Genomic DNA, 23,522 nt, shown 5'->3' on the forward strand with positions numbered 1-23,522 from the left:
ACGCAAATAGAATTTTGTCAAGTATCTCGAAAGACAAGAACAAAGACGCACGGATGTACATCTGAGGCACTGTAAGTCTGGTCATTCCACAGTTGGAGTATTGTGCACAGGTTTGGACTCCATACCTCAGGTATGATATATTGGCTCTGCAGCGGTCTGGAAGGTGCTCACAAGAGTCATTCGAGGAATGAAAGACTTAATATTTAAGGAAGATTTGCGTACTCTGGGACTGAACTCGATAGAGTTCAGAACCATCACTTATCTGTGATTGAAACTTTCAGAATACTGAAAGTCCAGGACAAAGTGGAATTTGGAAGGGGTTTCCATTGACAGAAATAAAAACGAGGAATCGAGGAGTCAGCCTTTGAGTGAAGGGAAAAACTCTTAGCATGGAGATAAACAGGAACATATAGAGATAAGGAGTTTGGATTTGTGGGATTCATTGCCACAGAAGTTCATGGAGCCAGGTCAATGAGTACATATAAGACTGACATAGTTAGATTCTTGGTTGCGAAGGAGATCAAAGTTTACAGGAAGAAAGTGTGAAAATGGGTTTGAAAACTCGACCAGCCGTGTTTGAATGGCAGAGCACACTCGCTGGGCGAAATGTCCCAATTTCGGCTCCTGTGGTCTTCTGATCTTATGATCTTTCCTCAGATAAGTTGCCCACCGTTACTTATATTATTCCACCTGTACTTCGACGAGTGTCTGGTTCACTCTTAGCAAAACCATCTGACCTTTACATACCAATCTCATGGAACAACTATAAATGTATTTTTGAACAAACCTGGGGGAGCTATTTTCCAATCACACTGTTCAGCGATGTGGTTACACGCATCTGGAGTAGGTACGGACTGAAACCAGGCCTTGCAGCTGGTACATTTCCACTGCAACACTACAGTTGGTTGTCTTTTAGATGCAGCATGTGGATGTGACTACTGAGATGGCAGGGAATAGCTACTTGGCCATCAATACGTATAATAAGAAAAATATCAGGCGTACAATTCCTGCACCCAGTGGGAATTCCACTCAGTTTTTTTCTGAATGGATTTCTTTCTCTTCCAAGATGACACAAACAGTATGTGCTGACGGAATGGACACACATGGGACACACAGATGGCAGCACACATCGAAAGAACACATCAGTTAATTTTCCAAGCCATGCTTCCCATGTTTGCCAAAGCGGAGATTAAAAACCTCTGCAACTAAGACAAAAAGTAAAACTTACCAATTGTGGTGGCTTCCATAAGTACCAGGGTTCCAAGTAGGAATAACAGTGTCGCCCACATCATCGTTGTTGTTATAAGAGAAGAAACGATCATCCTCTCTTTATGGGTTCACGGCTTACGCTGGTGGTATCAATTATTGATACCATGTCGACTGGCTGCACTTTACGTTCTAATAAGGTGTACATCACTAACCCAGACTGACAGTAACTGGAATGAAAAATTGGAAATATCTCCTTAACACTTACATCATAAAGCGAGCAGAGTTAAGGGCCTGAGTAATGAGTAAACTGTCGAGGATTGAAGTCAAATTTTCACAAGTGTGTAGGTACAGGAATAGGCGATTTGGCAAATTGTGTCTGGTCAGCTACTCAGGAAGATCATGTCTTATTTGTCAGACAACTCCATAGGCAAGGCTTGGGACCCTATCCCTTGCTCCTCTGCCACAAAAAAGATCAATCTCACATTTAAATGTAACAATTGAAGTAGCATCGCTCACCATTTGAGGGTGTGAGTTCCAAACTTCCAGAACTGTTTTAGTGTAGTGGTGGGTTCTGTCATCTTTCCTGCATTGCCTGACCCTCGTTCTCAGACTATAATGTGGACATCTCTGGTTGGGGGCTAACACTGAATGCCCAACCCGAGTTGTCTCTGTGAGGATGTGGTGGTGAACTGCCTTCTTGATTCGCAGTAATCCATACGTTGCAGTTTACCCACAATGACCCGAGTGCGCGAATTCCGTGATTTTGTACCAGCACATATTTGACTTCAACATCTTCTTGTGCACATTATTTGTCCTTATATACCTTATGTTTCCCTGTTAGTAATCCAAACCGTTGATGACATCTCCCAATAACCTTCCAGATTCTGTGAGATTTCAAGCCTAAATAAAGAACATAGAACTGTACAAAACAGTAAAGGCATTTTGTCTTCGGTGTTGTGCCAGCCTTTTATCCTACTCTAAACTCAGGCAAACTGACATACCTTTCATTGCACTAATAGAATTAAAATCCCCACTGTGTGGAAACAAACCATTTGGCCAACAGGTCCACGTTGGTCCTCTAAAGAATATCTCACCCAAACCCATGACCCCACACCTCTGAATCTACATTTCCCATGCCTAATATACCTGGCCTACACATCCCTGATCACTATTGGCAATTTAACATGGCCAATTCACCTAACCTGCACATATTTGTGGCTCTGAAAGGAAACCAGAGCACCAGGAGGGCAAGCACGCAGAAAAGGGGAAAACTTGCAAACTCCTCATATACATTCCAGTGAGGATGGTATCTAACCCGGGTCAGTGATGCGGTATAGCAGAAGGGCTAACCACTGATCGAACGTGCCGATGGACTAGTTGGTTAAAAATATATCTGCTTTTATTACCACTACTGACAGTATATTCCACACACCCAGAACTGCCTGTGTGAACAAACCAGCTCTCTCATCTTCTCTGACCACTCCTCCAATGAGCTTAAATGTTCCCCCTCGTGATAGATATTAACGCTATGGACAAAAATCTGTTTATCCATTCTATCAATGGTTCTCAACATACTGTGCAAGAAAATCAAGTCACTTCTCATAAGTCATCGCTCAAATGAGAAAAAGTCATTACTTGCCTCAACCTTCCTTCATAAGATATGCCCTCCAGTCCAGGCAATATCCTGGGAAGTCCTCTCTACACTTTCCGTCAGTCTTTCTTTTAATGAGGTGATCAAACTGAATGCAATGTCCCAAGAGTGGTCTTACCAGGGGTCTATAGAGCTGCAGTATAACCGCGCAGCTGTTCAACTCAACCTCCATGCTAATGAACGTGAACACATCGGACACCTCCTTAATAAACTATCAACTTGGATGGCAACTTTGGTGGATCTATGGACATGGTTCCCTCTCTTCCTCTGCATTGCCAGGAATTCTGTACGTTGCGTTAACATTCAACCTTCCAAAGTGAATCACTTCACACTTTTGCAGGTTGAACTTCACCTCCTACTTATCAGCCAATGTCTCCATCCTTGCAATTTACCGCTGCAATCTACAACGGCCCTCCGTACTATCCACAACACCACCAAACTTGACATCATTGGTGAACTTATGAACCCACCTTCTATTCTTCACTAAAGTCATTGATAAAAATCACGAAGAGCAGAGGTCCCAGAACTTATCCTGGCAGAACACCACTCGTCACCGAAATCCCGGATGTAAACTTTCCATTTACTATCATTCTCCATTTTCTATGTGCAAGCCAATTCTATATCTGGACATCCAGCCTTCTCTTTATCCCGATCCTCCTTATTTTCTGAATAAGCCTAAAATGGAGAATTTTATCCAACGTCTTGTGAAATTCCATATCTACCACACCTCCTGCCCGACCTTTATTAACATGTGTTGTCAAATCCTTAAAGAATTCAATAAGGTTTGTGAGGTATGACCTGCCGCTCACATAGTTATATTGACTATATATAATAAAACTACGTTTTTCATGTAATCATAAATCCCATCTCTCAGAAAAGTCTACAAGATTTTGCCCAGCCCCGACGTAAGATTAGCTAGTCTGTAAATCTCAGAAACATCCGAATATCTTGGCCTGAACACGGGAATAACATTTGCTACATTCCAACGATGTGGCACTAAAGCAGTACTCAGTAATGACACAAAGATCATGGCCAGAGGCAAAGTCTTGCATGGCTTCCTGTAATATCCTAGAGTACATTCTGTTACACAAAGGGATTTATGTACTCTTGCATTTTTCAAAATATTCAGCACAACCTCCTTCCTAACATCAACGGCTCGATTTTTTAATCTGCTTCATGCTGTCACCAGAAACGTCAAGGGCGCCATGTATTGTGAATACTGAATCAAGATATTTATAACTGACTTCCTCTGAGTCCAGGCGCAAGTTCCCTCCACAAGCCCTGATCGGCCCGAACTCATAGTGGACATCCTCTTGTCCCTTTAATAAGTGTTGAGTGCTTTCGAGTTCCCTTTAGTACTAGGCTCTATTGCTTTTTATGGCCCATCTCGTTCTCCTAAGTCCACTCTTCAGGTCTTTGTAAATTTCTGAAATCTTATATGATCATTGCTGGCTCAACCTTAAGTCAACCTCCTTCTCCCTCATGACAAGACTTTCCATCATCCTTGTCACACAAGGTTCTTTCAACCTAACATCCCTTCCTTGTCGCAATTGCACAAACCTATCCAGCAATATCAGCTGGAGCTTCCGAAGCAACCTTCACGTTTCTGTCGTGCATTTTCCGGTGAACATCTATTCCCATTTAGGAGCCTCCATTGCAGACTAATAGAATTGTGATCCCCCCCCCACCGCGCCCGCCCCAATTACATACCTTCTCAAACTGTTTGTTCCTACATTCTCCACGAGAAACGTAAACGTCTGGGAGTTGTGATCACTGTCGCTGATAAGCACTCCCACTTGCCACATGAAAACCTAGTATGCCTCATTGCCAGACATCAAGTCCAATGTGGCCTCCCCTCTTGCCGACCAATCCACAATTTGAGTCAGGGTTGCTTTCTGAACACATCCCACAAAAACTGCACCATCCAAGCTGTTTGAAATAAATAGATTCCAATCAATATTATGGATGTTAAAGTCACCCACGATAACAATCCTGCTACTTCTGCACCTTTCCAAAATCTGACTCCCAGTGTCTTCCTCCGTGCCTCTGTTGCTATTGGGGTGACTGCAGAAAACTCCCAATAAAATGACTGCTCTTTTGCTGTTTCTGACTTCCAACCAGACTGACTCTGGAGAAAAACTCTCCTCCACGATCTTCCTTTCTGCAGCTGTGATATTATCACTTATTAGCAATGCCACTCCCCCATCTCTTTTACAGAAAACGTCCATTCTGGTTTGAAACGTCTAAACGAAGGAACATCCAACACCACTCCTGCCTTTTGATATCCAAGTCTCTGTAATGATCACAACATGACAGGTCGAAGTAATGATCTACATTCTGAGTTGCTCACATTTTTTCTTGATACTTGTATTAAAATAGCCACAACTAAACCCATCACAATGACTGCACCTTTGCTCCATCAAGTGCGAGCCCCTTCTCAGAAATCCTCTGCAGGATGTGTCTAGCGCTACACGACCTACTGCACCATCTCTTCCAAGCCCCCTACCTATCTAGTTTGAACCCTCCCAAAGAACTCCAGCAAACCTCACGCAGAGGTTATTATTGTCACTCCAGTTCAGGTGCACCTGCACTTCTTTTACAGGTCCTATCTCTCCAGAATGTATCCAATAGGATTTGGAAATTACTGCATGGAGTCTACTCCACCATTTAATACTGGACAATACGATTCTCATTTTCATTTTTCCGCTTACCCCCCGTAATGTTTGATCCCATGATAACCAAAATCTATCTCTCTTAGTCTTAAAAGTTTTCAACGACGTGACTTCAAGAACCGTCTGTGGCAGTGAATTCCATAGATTCATCAATCTCTGACTGAAGGAATTTCTCCTTGTCTCGGTTCCTAAATGGCTTCTCTTTACTCTCAGGTTGTCTTTTCGGGTTTTATTCGCTCGTACAAATGGAAACATCTTTAAAGTATGCAATCTGACCTGTCCATTCAATATTCCCCGTCGCACTTTTGGGAATCTGAATGCAATTCTTCAAATAGCCATCTCTTTGGCATCCTGTGCGACTGGGAAAAATGATCAGCAGCTTAACCCAGTGAAATGTGAACTGAAATTTGGACAGAGTATCTGAGATGCCAAGGTATTTTGATGGAGCAAACTCGGGAAAGAGCAGAATGTGAGTATGAATGCGAATGATTTAACACACTCACCAATTCGACCTGTCCCGTTCCATATTCATAGGATCGGGGGTTCCATATTCATAAGCAGCTCCAGGGAGTTAAGACGGACCTTGTTCTGAATCTCTTCTTACAATACCTCGCATGTCAGCCAGGAAGTTGTGTCATTGGGAAAAAAAACGTCAGGGAAAGTATTGTGTGGAGCAGCATCCGGTAACAAAAAGTTAAAACCGATGTTCAGAGAGTCGACAATTCAACCAGGCAGCTGTAGTTAGAGAATGAAAGACACACACACAGACACACACACACAGACACACACACACATACACAGACACAGACACACACACACAGACAAACACACACACACACACACAGACACAGACACACACACACACACACAGACACACGTGCACACAGATTGAGTGGACTTCGTTTGAGCGGCAAAGAGACGGATGAAGAGAGTGCGATCGAGGCAGAGAGGCACGGACAGTGAAACAGGAAACACGACAAACAGAAAGAAAAGTAGGATGTTTGGCAGAGAAACAAGCGAGAGGGCAATGTGAAAGGGAGTAAATCAGATAGTTCCACAACAAGTGAGAGTGGGACGAGAGAGAGTGAGTGAGACAATGTGCATCACACTGGCAAGCAACATTGAGAGAGATGAAAGAATGATGTATGCATATATCGAAATAAACATAGAAGCAGACAGAGTGAGATTGACAGAAAGAATGACAAAGAAACAGAGTGAAAGGCAAAGAGAGAATGAGTGATAAGAGCTGAAAAGGCACAGGCTTAACATGAGATGGGAAATATGTAAATAGGACCAACGGGGCAACTCTTTCACACATAGGTTGTGAATGATTGGAATGAGCTGTCCAAGGAAGTGGTGCAGGTTTATAATCGTGTAACATTTAAAAGACTTCTGGATGGCTATGTGAATAAGAAATATTCAGAAGAGTGAGGGACAAACAAAAATTGAAGTTGCTGGAGACCTCTGCAGGTCTGGCATCATCTGTGAAGAGAAAACAGAGTTTACATTTCATGTTGCGGTACACAGGCATGACGTCGCTTCACATTCAACGCACAGTAGCACCAATGTTTACCAACTAATATCCGCACTGCTTAACTTCTCCAAAGATCCGCAGACAGCAATTCCAAAACAATGACCACTTCTCACGGAAGGACAAGGGCTGAAGATATATGTGGACATTACACCTGCATGTCCCCAATCCAAGCCACTCACAATCCTGACTTTGAAAGATTTTGCCCGTTCCTGCATGGTCAAGATCTTGAAATTCCTTTTGTAACGGTACTATGGAATTTGCCTACAACACATGAAACGTAATATTTCAAAAAGGCACTACTTTCTGAAGTTGCAGTTGCGTATGGAGATAAATACCAAATCCTGGAGTGAATAAAATAAAAGAAACATTTAAACGTCTGGAGCAGTTGAAACTATCAGGGAGAAAGAGGGAGAGACATTGCGAGACATTGAAAGATGGGCAAGCAGAGAGAGAATTAACTCATGAAACCTCAGGATAGACATAGGGAAATATAATCAAAAAATAGATGAAAATACGGTCATGATGGCTTAATCTATTCCACTGATGCCATTCTGTGTGTAGATATTAGGTTTCCACCGAAGGAAACACCGAATATCAGAAAAGGATACGATTGTAACTTGAATCCAAGGTGAAGACTGTCTCGTGTGGTTTGCTTTCGAGAAACATGGTCGAGCTCCAAAATCTAGACTCTGCAAGTGACATCTGATGGAACAAGCTGTTCCCGTAACTCCTTCATTCTTCTAACAGCCCAACACAAATTGAGTATTAGAAGCTAATTTGGAAATGCATAAATTCAGGGAGATCCGGTTGAACACACAGAGTTTGGGCTCAGCCACATTGACCAATAGATTTGGACGGAATGTGTGTTTCTGATCTTGATGGGCAATGGACATATTTCCTTGTCCTCATAATCTAGGAATTGGTCAGTGGGTGACTGATGGCTCTCTGGGAACCAACATCTTTGACTGGGCATTGTGAATGGGGTCAAAAAAGCACAAAGTGAAACACGCAGACCTGCATATATCTTTGGGGACATAGCTTCACAGTTGAGAGTGACAACAGTTGCCCTTCTCTCCTGCAGCCTCAATGAAGCCTCTCCCTTCTGGCTTTGATGGAAGGTGGAATAGGAATCCAGAGTATCATTCCCATTATTCTCAGCGTTTGGAATAGAGACTGACTCGTTGCCCGGCCCCCAGGGACTTTCGCATTGCTCTTATTGACTGACGCACAAGCTGAAAGATAGAACCCTTTCACAGACGCGCGGAATTGTGGGATGAGGGACTGCCGTTGCTCTATTCATTATACAATGACCCTCCGTCGGCTGAATATATTAGGACATACCGCTAAAATCAGTAGAATTTGAAACCAGGCCTTCCGTATCAGAGATTAACAAAATGGAAAGTCTCGAGTGGAACTCGGCAGGCCTTTCAGCACCTGTAAACAGACAACTCGCAGTGTCTGCGTGTGTTTTCTCCGAGTTCTCTGATTTCCTTGCACAGTCCAAAGGTATGCAGGAAAGGAGAAGTGGCCATGCTAAACTGCCCATAGTTTTCAGGAACGTGTGGTTTAGGTGTATTGGACGGGGAAAGGGTAGTGTTGCAGGGTAGGGGAATGGTTCGAGATGGGATGGTTTTCGGAGGCTCTGATTGAGCCCGTTGGATCTAATGGCATGTTTCCACACTATCAGGGTTCAATGAAATCAGATTGACTGTTTCGGAGCCACATACTGTTCACGACACCACGGATGCTCTGAAAAAACATTGTGTAACATCTTAATGATGAACTAAGGAGATTCACCACATCTCCTTGGCGATCTCTTTATAAAGTCAAGGTAAAATGAATTTGCACAGGTCTGTCAGGTGTGGACAGGGAAGATTATGCATGGGTGGATTGACATTATTAACTGAAACATGTCGTACATGAAGTAGACGGACAGTTACGAAGATGATCATAAATTGCAGAAGGACCTTAATCAGGCTGAGAAATAACAAAGAGCGGTTAGTTTGGATAAGAGTAACGCCTTGCATTTTGTAAAGTCCAATCAAGATTTTATTTTCATGGTGAAAGTTAAAGCCTTAAGGAGGGTGATGGAATGGAGTGCTCTTGGAGTTCAGGACCACAGTTCCCTGAAAGTGGAGTCACAGGTCGACAGAGCAGTGAATAAGTCTTATCACACACTGGCCTTCATCAGACAGGACGTTGAGTACTGAAATTGAGAAGTTGCTTTGCAGTCGTTGGCGTGGTCGTATCTTGGAGTATGTGCTCAGTTGTGCTCAGCTTGCTACAGAACATTTGTTATTGAACTGCAAAGATTTCAGAATGTGTTTACATGCATGTTGGAAGACTCGACATTCAAAGTTATAGGGAGAGGTTGGACAAGATAGAACATTTTCTTTATACCATAGGAGACTGAGGGGGGATCTCACCGGATTGGATTAGATCATAAGAGGCAAGGACAATTTTTCCCAGTGTTGGGCAATCAAGGACAAGAGGGCATCATTTAAACATTAGATGGGAATGAATAAAAGGGAACACGAAGAGCGATTTTTTTTTATGCAGAGGCTGGTCGGCAGATGGAATTACCACCTAGCAGAATTGGTTCAGGCGAGTACACTAGCAACATTCAAAATGCATTTGGACAAATACATTGGATCGGAAAGGTTTGGAAGGATATGGGCCACGTGCAGGGAAATGGGGTTAGTATGGGTGATCTTTTAGTCGCATTGATCATTTTGGGTGAAAATGGGCTGTCTCCAGGCAGCAGGACACTATGAATCTATAACTATGAAAGAGCAGTCAATGTTAATTTTGATGAAAACACTGCCCTTATTTTAAAATTGGTTTCATGCTTCCTAGGTATGATGAAGAAATTTCGAAGATGAATCTGGATCTCCCGAAACAAAGAGAGAACAATTCCATTGCACCACATGAGTCCTCCATAACTCGACTTTTACTGTGGAGAATCAATGTGTGAGAATCAGCTGCAGACTAAACTCAAAACACGAACAGAAAATCAGCTGAAACGTCTGGTGGATGGCACAATTGACAGAAATACTTACATTTCAGTGATGTGACGGGAAGGAGTCTCTGACCATTTTGAACAGTTCATCTCTCTGTTAAATATTCGCAACTAACACGGACTTCACTGTCCACAAGGCTCCATTCAGTCTGAGTGTTTAACAAAGTTTGCATTGTCACACAGTAAAGACGAGAAATGATCCAGCACTTCTTTGTAAGCTTGTGTGTTCAATGTTCGGACTGTAATCTGCTGCAATTAAACGCGGTCCAAATGTTGTGAAACTGAAAAGGTAAGTTGTGGATTGTGAGGCAGGAAGTTCGAATTTGGTGTTTGCATAATGCTGGCATGAAAGCATTGCATATCCGTTTTTGTAGATTATGTGCATTTTCTGTTGTTAGAGATTTAGAATGTATATCGGTGAGTAGTAGCCTGAAAATTTGCACGTACACAGAAAGTACCCGAATTGAAATGTGTATCAAAAGGCCGTACAGGCAGCAGGACAATCAGTAGGTTTTTTTTACCAAGACGACAGGCTTTTGAATTTAGGCAATCAATTTGAACCAGGCACTTAGTTTCCTGAATCCGATAAATTTAAGCCTGATGGTTCTGACAACACAGGACCAATCCGATGTTAAAAATTATAGATATCTCACCAATTGTATAAAAAGAAGGGGGCAGTTGGACAAAGGCGTCAGAGCTGGCTCCCATCTTCCAGAACTCACGGTCGTCAGCTCCAGACAGCAAATGTATAGCCCTCACAGGTCTCTATGATTGAGGTGAAAAACCATCGAAATACCAACGAGCACAGCGACACAACTAGAGAATAATGCTGATGTTGAATCAACAGAGAAGGCAAAAAAAAAACACCGCGGAAGACATGTAACTTGTTTATAATTGGGTAGATTAATTTTCCAGGATTTCTAAAGGAAGTGGGACCTGTATCAATTGGAACAGAACGCCAAACAAATCTTGTCAGGTTTCTTTAGGAATCTTTTATTAGGTATTATTTTGTAATTAGAAGGGGTTTATTCAGTTTGTTAATAGTTCAGTTTGTTTTTTTACTGTTAGAGTTAGATAAATGTATTGGTACTGGGTGATTTATAAATTAGTGTCAAGGATTTATTTTGTTTGACTATAAGAATTTGATGAAAAACAGTTGACACTACTTCTCACGCTGTGTACATTGCAGTACTGTAGACATTGCATCACGTAGATAATACAGAGTCTGCACAATTCTGAGAGTCCAGGTATCAGTTTTCCTACACAGTAGACATTATATTGCTGTCGATGGCATGCAAGTGCAGACTGCTGAGTGTTCAAATATCAGTTGATATGGTTGTTCAATGTTTTGGAGTATTCCTACTTCCACATATTTCCTGTCATTGTCCCTGGTTTCCTCTAAAATGGAGTTGGGTTTCGGCAGCTGAGCACCAGGTCATGTGCTCAATCCGCTTTTATTTTCGTTTCATACTTTTCTCTTCTTGTGCAATTTTTTTTATCATCTTCTATTTCCTTTTATTTGCCTTTCAGTGATGAGCCCTGTGGCGATAAATGGGCCCAGCAGCGCGGACTGGTGACCGTGGCTTCTGCATTGTCGAAACAGTCTGAACGCAGATTCCTTGAGGCTGTGGTCGAGGCGTGTTTGGGCCTCGTACGACACCTGGCGGCCTCGGCCAGGGCTACGTGACCGATGGAAGTCCGAAACCGTTTTGGAGAAGCACCTACGAGAAGAGCAGGAGGAAGGTATTCGACGTTTTGAACCTGCTGCATAATTCACCATGACCATGGCTGATTGCCCAAATCAACAGCCTCATCCTGATTTCTCCCCAAAATCAACAGATTTGTGAAGCATAATTTCCCCTTCATGAATCCATGTTGAATGTGACTGATCCAGCCGCTGGTTCCTAAAAGCTCATCGTGATGGAAGTTTGCCAGATTCTGCACCTGTCAGCACCAGTGGTGTCTGTGTTGGTGAGGTCCAGCGAGGACTCATAGTGGCAATGGAAAGATGGCGCTGAAGAGGAGTGATATTTGTTCCAGTTGCAGTGCCAGGGCATCCGTCGTGCCTGGCCCCTAGGTGCATTGCCCATGAAAGAGCAGTAAAGTTGGAGAGTTTTTTTAATCGAAAGATATGCAGGTTAGGTGAATTGACCATGCTAAATTACCCATATTATTCAGGGATGTGTAGAGAAGCGCATTAGTCAGGGGAAATGTAGTTTAATAGGAGAATGATTCTGGATGCTATACTCTTCAGAAGGTCTGTGTGGACGTTTTGGGCCTACTGGCCTGTTTCTACATGGTAGAGATTCTATGAATTCTCTGATTTCATTTATTCATTTTCGAACATTATATTCTATGTTTTGACATATGTTTCTTTTGCTTTAAAATGGCACGAGAGAGCGGCCTCAGTATAAAATACTTTTCACGACGTTTAGGAACGAGATATCAGTGACAATAAATATATCAATGAATTATTAAATCAACTTCAGACAGCATTCCCACCTCAAAAATCCTCCTGTTATTTTCAAAACAATTCCCACTTCCTCACGGTCATTTCATTTGAGATGACATTCCAATAGCCACATTGTGCTGTTGGTTTAAACAGTATCACCACTTCGACATATTCCAATTATTTTGGACAACATTCCAACTTACACATTTCTTTGTTACTTTTCTGATATTCCAGCTTCCAAATGTTCCCTGTTTTTATTAGACACGATTCCCACTTCCAATTGTTCATTGGTGCGATCAGCAAAATTTGCACTTCCACCTGTCCCTCTCTTTTCAGACAATATTCCAGCTTCCACATTTCCCTGTTATTTTGACTGGAGTTGCCACTTCCACATAATGTCTCCTTGTTCATGCAGTGTCCCCACTTCCACACGTTCTCTGTCATTCAAGGCAACATTCCCAGTACCTCATATTGCTGTTATTTTCTACTGTTTTGTAGAGGTTTTCAAGAGGCCGCTCGTGTCATGTGTTTAGACATTGATCTTTGTTCGGAGCTCCTTATCACTTCAGTTGGGGGAGGTCATTGCGGAGAGAGTCCAATGCATTCTGCACACTCCCTATCTCCTAATACAGTACAGGATGTCCACACATTCCTCGTCAAAATGATTGCATGCAACATTGATATCAGCGATTGCCACATCTCCTTTATTCGATGTGCCCTTCTAAAGACAGTTGCCAGCTGCATCGTAACGGAATGGGGGATGAGTGTCATCTTATGCAGCTGTTAATTAATATTTTTCGTAAGACATTCATTATCACTTGCACATTTAAAATAAAACTAAGAACTGCGTGTGCTGAAGATCTGAAACCAAACTCTCTTGATGAAAACTCGTCAGGATTGAGATATTAACTGCTTTCTTCCCGCAGATTCAATGAGACTTGTACAGTTCCATGAACAATTTCAATCCCCCCAAGTCAAACTGCCTGTTTATACATGCACAAAACTTGTCCTGCGGTTTTGAAATCGATATGCAGCTCTCCCCAACATTTGTTTCTCCTTGCTGTTTCTGAACTTCACTCAAACTGGTTCTGTGGAATCTGGGCTGAGGCGATCTTAGTGGCAGATTCGAGCCGGATGTTCAGTGAGGCCAATTTCGATTTTGAGATCATCTCGCTGCCTCTTGTTCGTTCTTCTCAATTGGAATGGTGAGATTGTCATCAGGTTACACCTCACCGTGAAGGAGTGGAAAGGACAATGCTATGCTTTCCTCCAGACATCCGAGACTGCTTAAAGCTCGATCAGCTGCCGGCGTCTGGTGTCATGGCCTTCACTCCTGGTTTTGGGGAAATAGAGGTCCTGCATGTGTGCTTCCCCACGCAGTAGGAGTTACATGCATATGTGCGCAATGCGTGGGGAGGCGTGTGTAGGTTAGTTTTTGAAGATACAATGCACATCCTTCAAAATGACATTCTTTCAGCTTGTCAGCCATTATTTCCTTCCCGATTGCAACTGTATTTTGCCAATTTGACTGATCAAGAAAAGGCCTGATTGGACATATCTCAGGAACCACCATCACTTTCATTAATTATTTCCTGTCCCATTGACAAGGCCAGGATCACGGTTGTTCGTGGCAGTGTGAGAGAGGTGGGAAACGAGTAACTCTGGAAATCGTCAAAACTGGCTTCAGAAACACATAAATCTCAATGACAGCAGGTCAGATAGATTAAAGAAAACATTGTGCTGATTGACATCTCCTGCTCTCCCCGGTACACCCTTTGATAAATTAGGTCTCATTGATCATGAAAATAAATTGCAGACTCCACTGAGGGTGAATACGGCACACATCATACTCTTCAATGTCCATCAGCATGAATTTCTCCACTGGACAACCTTTGACTAAGCAGGTCGAGACAGGAAAGACCCAAAAGCTAGACTGCAGTAATGGATGACGGAACCGACAGCGGTGATGCATCTTGGTCGAAATGCTTCTGTACCAATACACTTGTTACAGATGCATCGCCCATAACAGAATCGCCAGGAGTGAACAAACCACAGTCCTGGTGGAGTTGGAATCCCGACTATCACAAACATACACTCGATATTTTCATTTCATGGAGGAGCATCCAGCGAATCTAAACTGGTCGTCCAACAGGAAATGTGAGTTGTCAGCAACAGAAGAAATGCAATCAAGCACAAACATTTAACTCAGACATTTTCAGGATTTTCGCCTGTCAGAGGGTGTGACTCTGGAATACTTCACCGTAATGCCTGCCAACGCTTGACGATTATGTGTATACAAGACTGAGATATGCATTTTTAATCAGTACGGGTTTTAAGAAATATGGGAATAACCTAAGACAGTGACACTAAAGATTGTTAGATAAGTTAGGATTTTATTTTTATTAACTGAGCAGAGTCATTGGGTCAAATGGCCTTCTTCTCATTTTCAGTCTTATGGTGGAAAAGATATGCCTGTAGAGAGATGTGTGATTTGCTGTCTGACTAGACAGACTGAAAGGACAAGCCTGGGTCGTGTAGAGGAGCTCATCAATTCGAGATCAACCAGGAAATCAAGGTTTAAAGGGCCAGTACGAGGTGAAAAACGAAACAATAATGTGACAGTAAAGCATTCCGATTCTGATCCAGAAAGGTCGAATTACAGAGCAAAGAGTTTCTATTTGACTGCTCTGAATTTGTCGACAGGCACTATTTGTGCTCGTGGTAACAGGGCTATGCTCTGATTCACCTTAAGGTTCTGGGTCCCGATAGTGCCATCTCTTCTGCCACTAGTTCCCAACTTGTCAATCCAAATGCACCTCGCCTATAGTGGCTGCCATGTCACAGTGACATGAGTACCATTTTTATTGAAAAAATATATCTCTGAGTTGCTGAATTGTAGAACGCGCAACTTCGATGCGAGAAACCAACGGAAAGTCTCAGCAGGTCGAAGATAAACACTTAAAATACAGTAAGAAGCTCGGTGAAAGGGTGGAAATTTCCCAGAGTTCGCTGTGATCTGCGTCAGAGACAGAGACATTTTTTTTCAGCCAGGTGTGATTGTGGGAGCAAAGGTCGACACGGTTCCATCTGCTGGAGAGGCGTCACAATCACTGCTTGGAATGACACAGCAGCAAATTATTGCAGACGCTGGAATCATTAGTTTACGCAGAGACGTTCGTCTTAAAAGAGTTCAGACACGGAGGCATCATGGAAAACTCGAGGGTCATTAGAATATGCAAAAATGAGCAGAGATGGTTGCAATTTCTTCATTCATATTTATGGAATTTAATAGAAAATAAATTGAATGTGGACGTCGTATGAGATTCAATCAATTGCACATCACATGCCTCCATCCGCATGGCAATCCATCACTGCATCCCTCAGAAGAAGCTCTCCTCCTCCCTCGACAAAAGGTCTCAGTGAGTATATCATTCCTGAAGAAGGGCTTATGCCGAAACGTCGATTCTCCTTCTCCTTTGATGCTGCCTGACCTGCTGCGCTTTTCCAGCAACACATTTATAAGCTTTGATCCCCAGCATCTGCAGTCCTCACTTTCTCCTGCGTCCCTCAGTACCTGCGAACAGCAACCGATCATGTATTCTTCACTTTATCAAAGCAGTCCTCACCGTTCTCGAGTAAACTGATCAATTTTCTATATTGACTGACTTATTTTTGCCTTTTAACGATGACTGCCAAATGAAACTTAGAATGCAGCACATTCAGAACTTTACATTATTCTGTGTACAAACCTCATTATACCCTATTCATCTCAATTTGATCACCACACATAATTCCTAAACAACAGAATAATGTTAACGACCGCTCAATGGTTTTGAATCCACATTATTTTGCTGATGTTAAAATACGCTTGTACAGGACATGTCCACCCAGTAAATACATCATCATCGTTTCTTGGCAGCTTTGAAAATCACAAATCTGACAAACAATCCATGAGTTGTCATTGATGTATCCAGAAGTATGACTAAAACCAAGCTCGTTTAATGATGCTTCTGGAGAAATATGTTTCGGTCACGTTTATGCCATTCTGCCAAAGGCATTCATTTTAACTTATTTTTAAAAAAAAATGTGATTTCTTAACTCCAAAAATGACAGCGACTGGTCCAAGGCTATTATGAAACGACAGAGTGTGCAAAAAAGATTTGCAAGATATTCTGCCCAAACTTTTCTGGGATATGGGGAGGCGGGCAGACGGTGGTGTGACTATGGTTGAGTTATACAGAGGGGCTGGATAGGCTGGGATAATTTTAACTGGAGCCCAGGATGTTGGTGAAAAACAAAGGTCTTTTGCCAAGGAAAGGGAAGCTCGAAGCAAGAAGGCATAATTTTAAGGCGAGACGGGAAGATTTCCAAGCGATTGAAGGGAAATCGTTTCGCACAGACTATGGTTTGTATATGGAATACGCTGCCAGATAAAATGATAGATGCAGCTACCGTGACAACATTAAGAAGTCATTTAAATAGATGCATAAATAAGAATGTGTTAGAGCGATATGACACAAATGTATACAAATGGTAAGAGCTTAGTTTTAGGCTCGTTCCACCAAAATAACTTCCCTGGATGTATTTCCGGTAATATCCTCCCTCAGCACAGCTGTAATGCTATCCCTTATCAAAAATACCACTCCTGCCTCTCTTCCCTCCCTTTCTATCCATCTTGTATCCTGGAACATTAAGCAGCAAGCCATGCCCATCCCTGAGCCATGTTTCTGTAGTTGCTGTGATATCCCAGTCCCATGTTCCCAACCACGTCGTGAGTTCATCTGCCTTCCCTGTTCAGAAACTTGCATTGAAATAAGTCTCCTTTATTCGTCCTTTATTGTCCCTGCCTGCCCTGACTGTTTGACTCGCTTCTGTTCCCAATTGTACCAGTCTCAGTACCAATTTCTTTTGTCACTATCTCCCTGGTTCTCACGCCCTCACGTTCCTAATTTAAATCCTCCCGAGCAGCTCCAGCAAATTTATCTGCAAGTGCATTAGTCCCCTTCCAATTTAGGTGCAATCTGTCCTTCTTGTACAGGTCACTTCTCCCCCAAAGCAGATTCCAATAATCCAAAAATGTGAATCCTTCTCCCATACAACAGCTCCAGCCATGCATTTATCTGCTCCATCCTCCTATTCCTGCGCTGAACAGCACGTAGCACCCGGGGTAATCCAGATATTACATGTCTCGAGGACCACCTTTATAAATATTTGCCTAACTCCCAGTAATCTGCCTCCAGAATCTCATCCTTGAAACTTCATATGTCGTTGGTTCCAATGTGGACAATAAACTCTTAAAGGCCCCTCTCCCCCGTGAGAACATTCCGCACCATCTCTGAGACATCCTTCATCATGCCACCAGGAAAGCAACGCAGCATTCTACTTTTTCACTGCTGGTCACAGAAAGATCTGTCCATAACTCGGACGAGAGAATCTCCTAACACGGTTGATCTCATGGAGCCACACGTATCCCTCGCTGCATTCGAGCCTGTCTCAATATCAGAAACTTGGCTGTTCCTGCGACGTTCCCCTGAGAATCCATCACCCCCTACATTTTCACAAACAGCATACCTGCTGGAAATGGGTATATCCACACAAGACTCCTGCACTAGCTGCCTATCTCACTTAACTTTTCTGGAGTTACCCCATCTATGTGACTGCTTCTGAGACTTCTCTCCGTCCTCTAACTGCCATCCATCACATACCGTTGCTGTTGCAAAATCCTCATTGCTTCTAAGTGTCTCTCCTTCTGATCCATTCGATCTGATAAGATTGGAAGCCAACAGCATTTTCCGGTGCTTTACGCTGGCATTTTCTGCAAAAAATGCAAGATTTATGGACATAAATAACGTTCAAAATGCCTTCTGTCTGTAATACTGAAAGAAATGTAAACTTGTCCAACTCTGTCAGAAATGTGAATTACGGCCAATAAAAGTATTCACAGTCCTGAACAATGAAGATTGGATGTTGGAGAAGCGCATGTGCATATTACTGATGACATTGTACAGGCCAATTTGGGAATGGCAGGGATTGATACGAGCTCGATAAAACACAGTATTTAATATTGTTTAATAATTCGTTCCCTTCGATGTCAGACCGTTTCTACAATCGGAATGCTGTGGTTTAGAGGTTAATTAAATGGTCGATGGTTGGCATTTGTGCAAAGTGCCCTGTGTTTGATAATTCCAGCAGTTCCTGCGTGTTTGTGTCGATCACGGATAGTGCCAGTGAATATGGACTTCCTTCTGCATTAAATAGCATCTGGTTCTGTATTTGAGCAAGACTTTCTCCCCATCTCTCACTGTCAGATTCATGAATGTATATAACTGTGGGATTCTGTTGCTGGACATGTACTGAACGTGCGATTCATTCTGTCTCTGAATCATACTCTCTATTAGTGTGTATTATGTAGTTCAAATTCTCCTGTCATGTATGCAAGTTTCAGATTCACTCAGCACTCAGGTCACTCTTATTTTTTGCATGCTTGATGAATTATGTGCATACGCTTAATTTTACTGGAAGGGACTTGAATTCCATCTTCAATACTTCAATACAAATGGGAGAAGAGAAGAAACAAAATTAGTGTCTGTAAATGACAGGATAATGCACAGTTACCATGCAAAATTTAACAAAACTAAAGAAAATAAAGGCAGAGGTTACAATCTAGGTTCCTGTGTCTTGTCCTCGTCACTGTTTACAAGATACTCAATATCTATCAGATTATGCGTGAATTCTGCCAGATGTCGCAATATAACTCGAAAATGGCTGGTGTCACTCGGTTCAAAACCATCTTTTTCCAGCAAATGATCCTGGATTAAAGCTACCAGTTCATTGGATTTGCAGAAATGCCGATTCAGTCCCATTTCCGTGTGAAAACACTTATGACGCTTGTCACTGGAATTTGCAGAGCTGGGAGTTTCTTCTCAGGGGATTGTTTCCGACTGCAATCCCTGATTCAAACGGAAACTCACCATTTCTGTTTCCGATGTAAAATCTTGATAGGCATGACAAATTCCAATAACCGGAATGATTTTCAGTTTGAAAATCTAATTCTAGTGTCAAGTTTTCATTATTTCAATGAATTCATTCGCCTTGCCTGCCCAGTGAATTGAATCCTAAACGCCCATAGTACAGACCGGGTTACTCACACTGTGAGAACGAGGAGCAGACATTGAACCTTTGAAATTTTGGTGTTTCGATCAGATATTGAATCCTCCATTTGCTAATGAAGGGTTGGCATAGTCCATTCAGATATTTAACTGCACTTATGGGCCTGATCAGCTGTGTTTGCCTTCAGTTCATTCGGATTGAGAGTACGAGGATGACAGGGAACTGTTCCTTGTCTGCACTGATTTCGCTTGGATTCGGGAATGCTATTTGTCAAATTTATTAATACAAGATTGAGAAGTTTGTTGAATTGTCGAAATTCTTTGGAACTTCAATTCACCCCGACCTGCATGACACCACATTCGTTTACCTGCGTGCGTTTGGGAGCATGCGCAGGTCTGAATATCTCCGGACTGTTCAAAGTGATTAAATGCCTTCCTTTGTGGCCTCCGTAAACCATGCACAGTCAGCAGTAGATTTAATCGAAAACCGTTCCGGATTCAGTCAGAGGAGCAGAGAAGGAGGACAGTAGTTCACTGCATAATACAAAGTAACGCTTCCAACGACACACACACACACACACTCACACACAAAAACACACAAACATAACACACACAAACATACACACTCTCTCTCGCACACACGCACATACACACACGCGTGCACACTCTCAAACAGGCAAAAACAAACATAGACATACATACATACACAGACGCACAGACCTTCATACAGGCACAAAGAAACACACAGAGGCACGCACACACACACTCAAACACACACCAGATTTGAGAAGAATTGTGACTGGAATGACAACGCTCAGAGTCGAACGTGCCCATGAGGAGGAATGTTTCTGCTTGTTCTGTAACGAGGAAGTAACCTAATTTTGGGTATCATTCGTGACACCGAGTATTGACCTGGAACGATATGCAGGTACCTCTGCGTGAAGACATTTTTCAGAAGTTAAGATGACTTTTATAGCACATTACCTCTTTTCTAATCTCTCTCATTGATTCGGATGAAAATATACAAGGCATATGTTGTAAGTTCGCGCATGCTAATAAAAGATGGATGAAACGTGGACCGTGAGGAAGTTTATCACAACCTGCAGCAGGACCTTTATCAGCGCTGGAAGTTGGCCGAGAAATGGCATATAGAGGTTACTACAGGTATAGGTGAGGTGTTGTATTTTGAATTAAGCAACGTTCAGAGTTTCATGGTGAATGGTCGGACCTTAAGGAGTGTGTTGCAACAGAGGGAACTTGGAGTACAGGCACAGGTTGATTCGAAGTGAAGTTAGAAGAAGGCTTTCAATTCACTGGCCTTCATCAGTCAAGGTATTGAGTATTGAAGTTGGAAAGCTATGTTGCAGTTTTACAGGATGTTGGCTAGGCTGCAGTTGGAGTATTGTGTTCCGTTTTGGCCGCTTTCCTATCGGATGGATGGTATTAAGCTGTAAAGAATGCAGAATACAATTAGAAAAAATGTTGCCCGAACTCAATCGCCTGAGCTTTCGGGACAGTTTGGTCAACTAGGGTTTTTTTCATGACAATGTAGGACACTGAGGAGTTCTCTTGAAGACCACAAGAAGTTTGGGTAGTGGGAATGCACTCAGTATTTTTCTCAGGCTTTGCGAATCGAGGAATGCAGGGAGCTAGTTTAAGGTTCGAGTGGAAAACGTAAAAAGGGAAACTGAGGAAATTTTGATTTTAGACAGAGGATTGTACGCATATGAAGTGAGCTGCCAGTGGAAGTGGTCGAGGTGGGTACGTTAGCAACAAGTATACGTCATTTGGACAATACTGGGACAGGAAATTGATGTGTATGGACCAGCTGCAAGGAACTGTGCTCCACGTGGTTGGATGTTTTCATTGGCAAGGGCCAGTTTCGATCAAAAGCCCTGTCTCCGCTCTGTAAAACTCTCTTTCTCTATGACTCTATTGCAGAGACTCCATTGAACAGAGGTACACAATACGACACAATCATTGTTACACACATGAATGCACAAACACACACAAGATGGGCACACACGTATAGAAGCACAGACCAACACAGATAAAGACACATGCGTGGAATCATATCCGTGCATAAGTAGATAGTGAAAGAGGCTGATCCACGCACACATAAACACACCCCGATCCAAATACACACACACACACAAACGCACACACACACACGTCAAACAACACTTTCCCAGAAACAGCTACATATGCAAACATACACAGCACAGACACATATATGTTAACAGAGGCATACATATTAATATATAGACTAACACATATGGAGAATCACCAACACTCACAAGAATATGGTGTATCTGTTTTCATTATAAGGTCTTTAATTTCTGTGTGGGGTCTGTGTGTTCAGTGTGTGGTCCGGGAGTTCTGTGTCAGGGCCGCATATTAAATGTGAGCTCCTATGTTCAGTGTGGGCAACTGAGAGAGACTCCTTCCAAAATGGCACATATTTCCCTTCATTACCCCCTGTTCTTCCCGAACCTATTCAGCCAAAGTAGATAGAATGCCCATTCCCAGGTGTATCGCGAGATCTGTACCATGAAACGTGTGTGAATTTAGACGCAGGTGATCAAGCAATGCAGTTTTGTTTGCATCCTGAAACCTAGAGGAGTGGCATTGGCCGGGGGGGATTGACATATGTCAGTGGTAACGGCACCTAAACCTTCTCAGGAATGCCTGAATTGGGATTAGTCTCTCTCAGAGGTTTGGAGACTGTCATATTTTCTAACATCTCTCTGAAACCGAGATTGAACTCTAGGGAAGCATGTCAGACACTGGATGCAGCCTGTGTCTCCCAGATTTGTCCTGGATGAGAAAGAAGCATGGGGCAGTTCCAATCAGGTTGACATCTGTTATGGAGAAGGCCAGACTCCGTCAGAATATTTTAAGGTGACGCAACAGAGCCGAACATTCTTTCTTAGGCGGATGGACAGTGGAAATTCCAGGAGTGGTGTAGCTGGCCAAACAGTACGTTTTGGTGGAAAGCAAAAATTGTTTGAACACTACGTATGAAACAGGAACAGAATGAATACAGACTTTTGAATAACTTCACGTAGTTGAAAACCCAAATGCCTCTATTGCAAGTAAGCGAGGGAGCGGTTCCAATTTCTGCAACATCCCAAAAAGCACCACTTAGCAAAATGCAAATTCAAACTCAGGTTCAAACGTACAGGAGACCGTTCAGAGAGAAAGCTGGTGATAAACATCTGTTGAAGCATGGAAGTTCTTTTTGTTGTAGCTGCTTCTTTGTTACCAGGGGATTTCTAACCATCTGCTAAAAAATGAACAAACTAGAAAATACCATGAACAGGGAGAACTTGCCAATTCCCTCTGACTATTGAAAGTAGCCCTCCACAGACATAACAGAAACTCTGTCTTCACGATCTCTCTTCAATATAAACAAGGACAACGTAACTTTGTTAAAGGGCCAGAATTGACACACACGTTAGCATCATTGGTAAAAACTACAAAGGGAAAACGGATTGCTGACGCAGCCCATCAGCCCAACAGCCCCACCCTTATCCTGTTTGACAGACACTTCACAAACACAATGATCTTTCAGGTTATCTATTCATGCCTTCACCGCTTATCCCCCTCATAGCCTTCCGAGTCGGCCCCATTCTCAGTCCTTCAGTACTTGTTGCCACTTAGACATCAATTGTGTTATACTCACTGATTTGCTCCCTGCCAACATTTAATGTCCTGAAGCTTACCAAGAAGAGAAAATGAAACCATTCCCACTAGACGTTCAATGGTATCTGCATTATATTACACACTGGCAACCATCCATCCCCCACCATTCCACCAACAGCTTACAATTACCAACATCCTGGGTCTGAAAATTGAGCCGGAAACTAACCTGGG

This window comes from Chiloscyllium punctatum, chromosome 51, assembly GCF_047496795.1.
Source record: "Chiloscyllium punctatum isolate Juve2018m chromosome 51, sChiPun1.3, whole genome shotgun sequence".
Taxonomy (NCBI): Eukaryota; Metazoa; Chordata; class Chondrichthyes; order Orectolobiformes; family Hemiscylliidae; genus Chiloscyllium; species Chiloscyllium punctatum.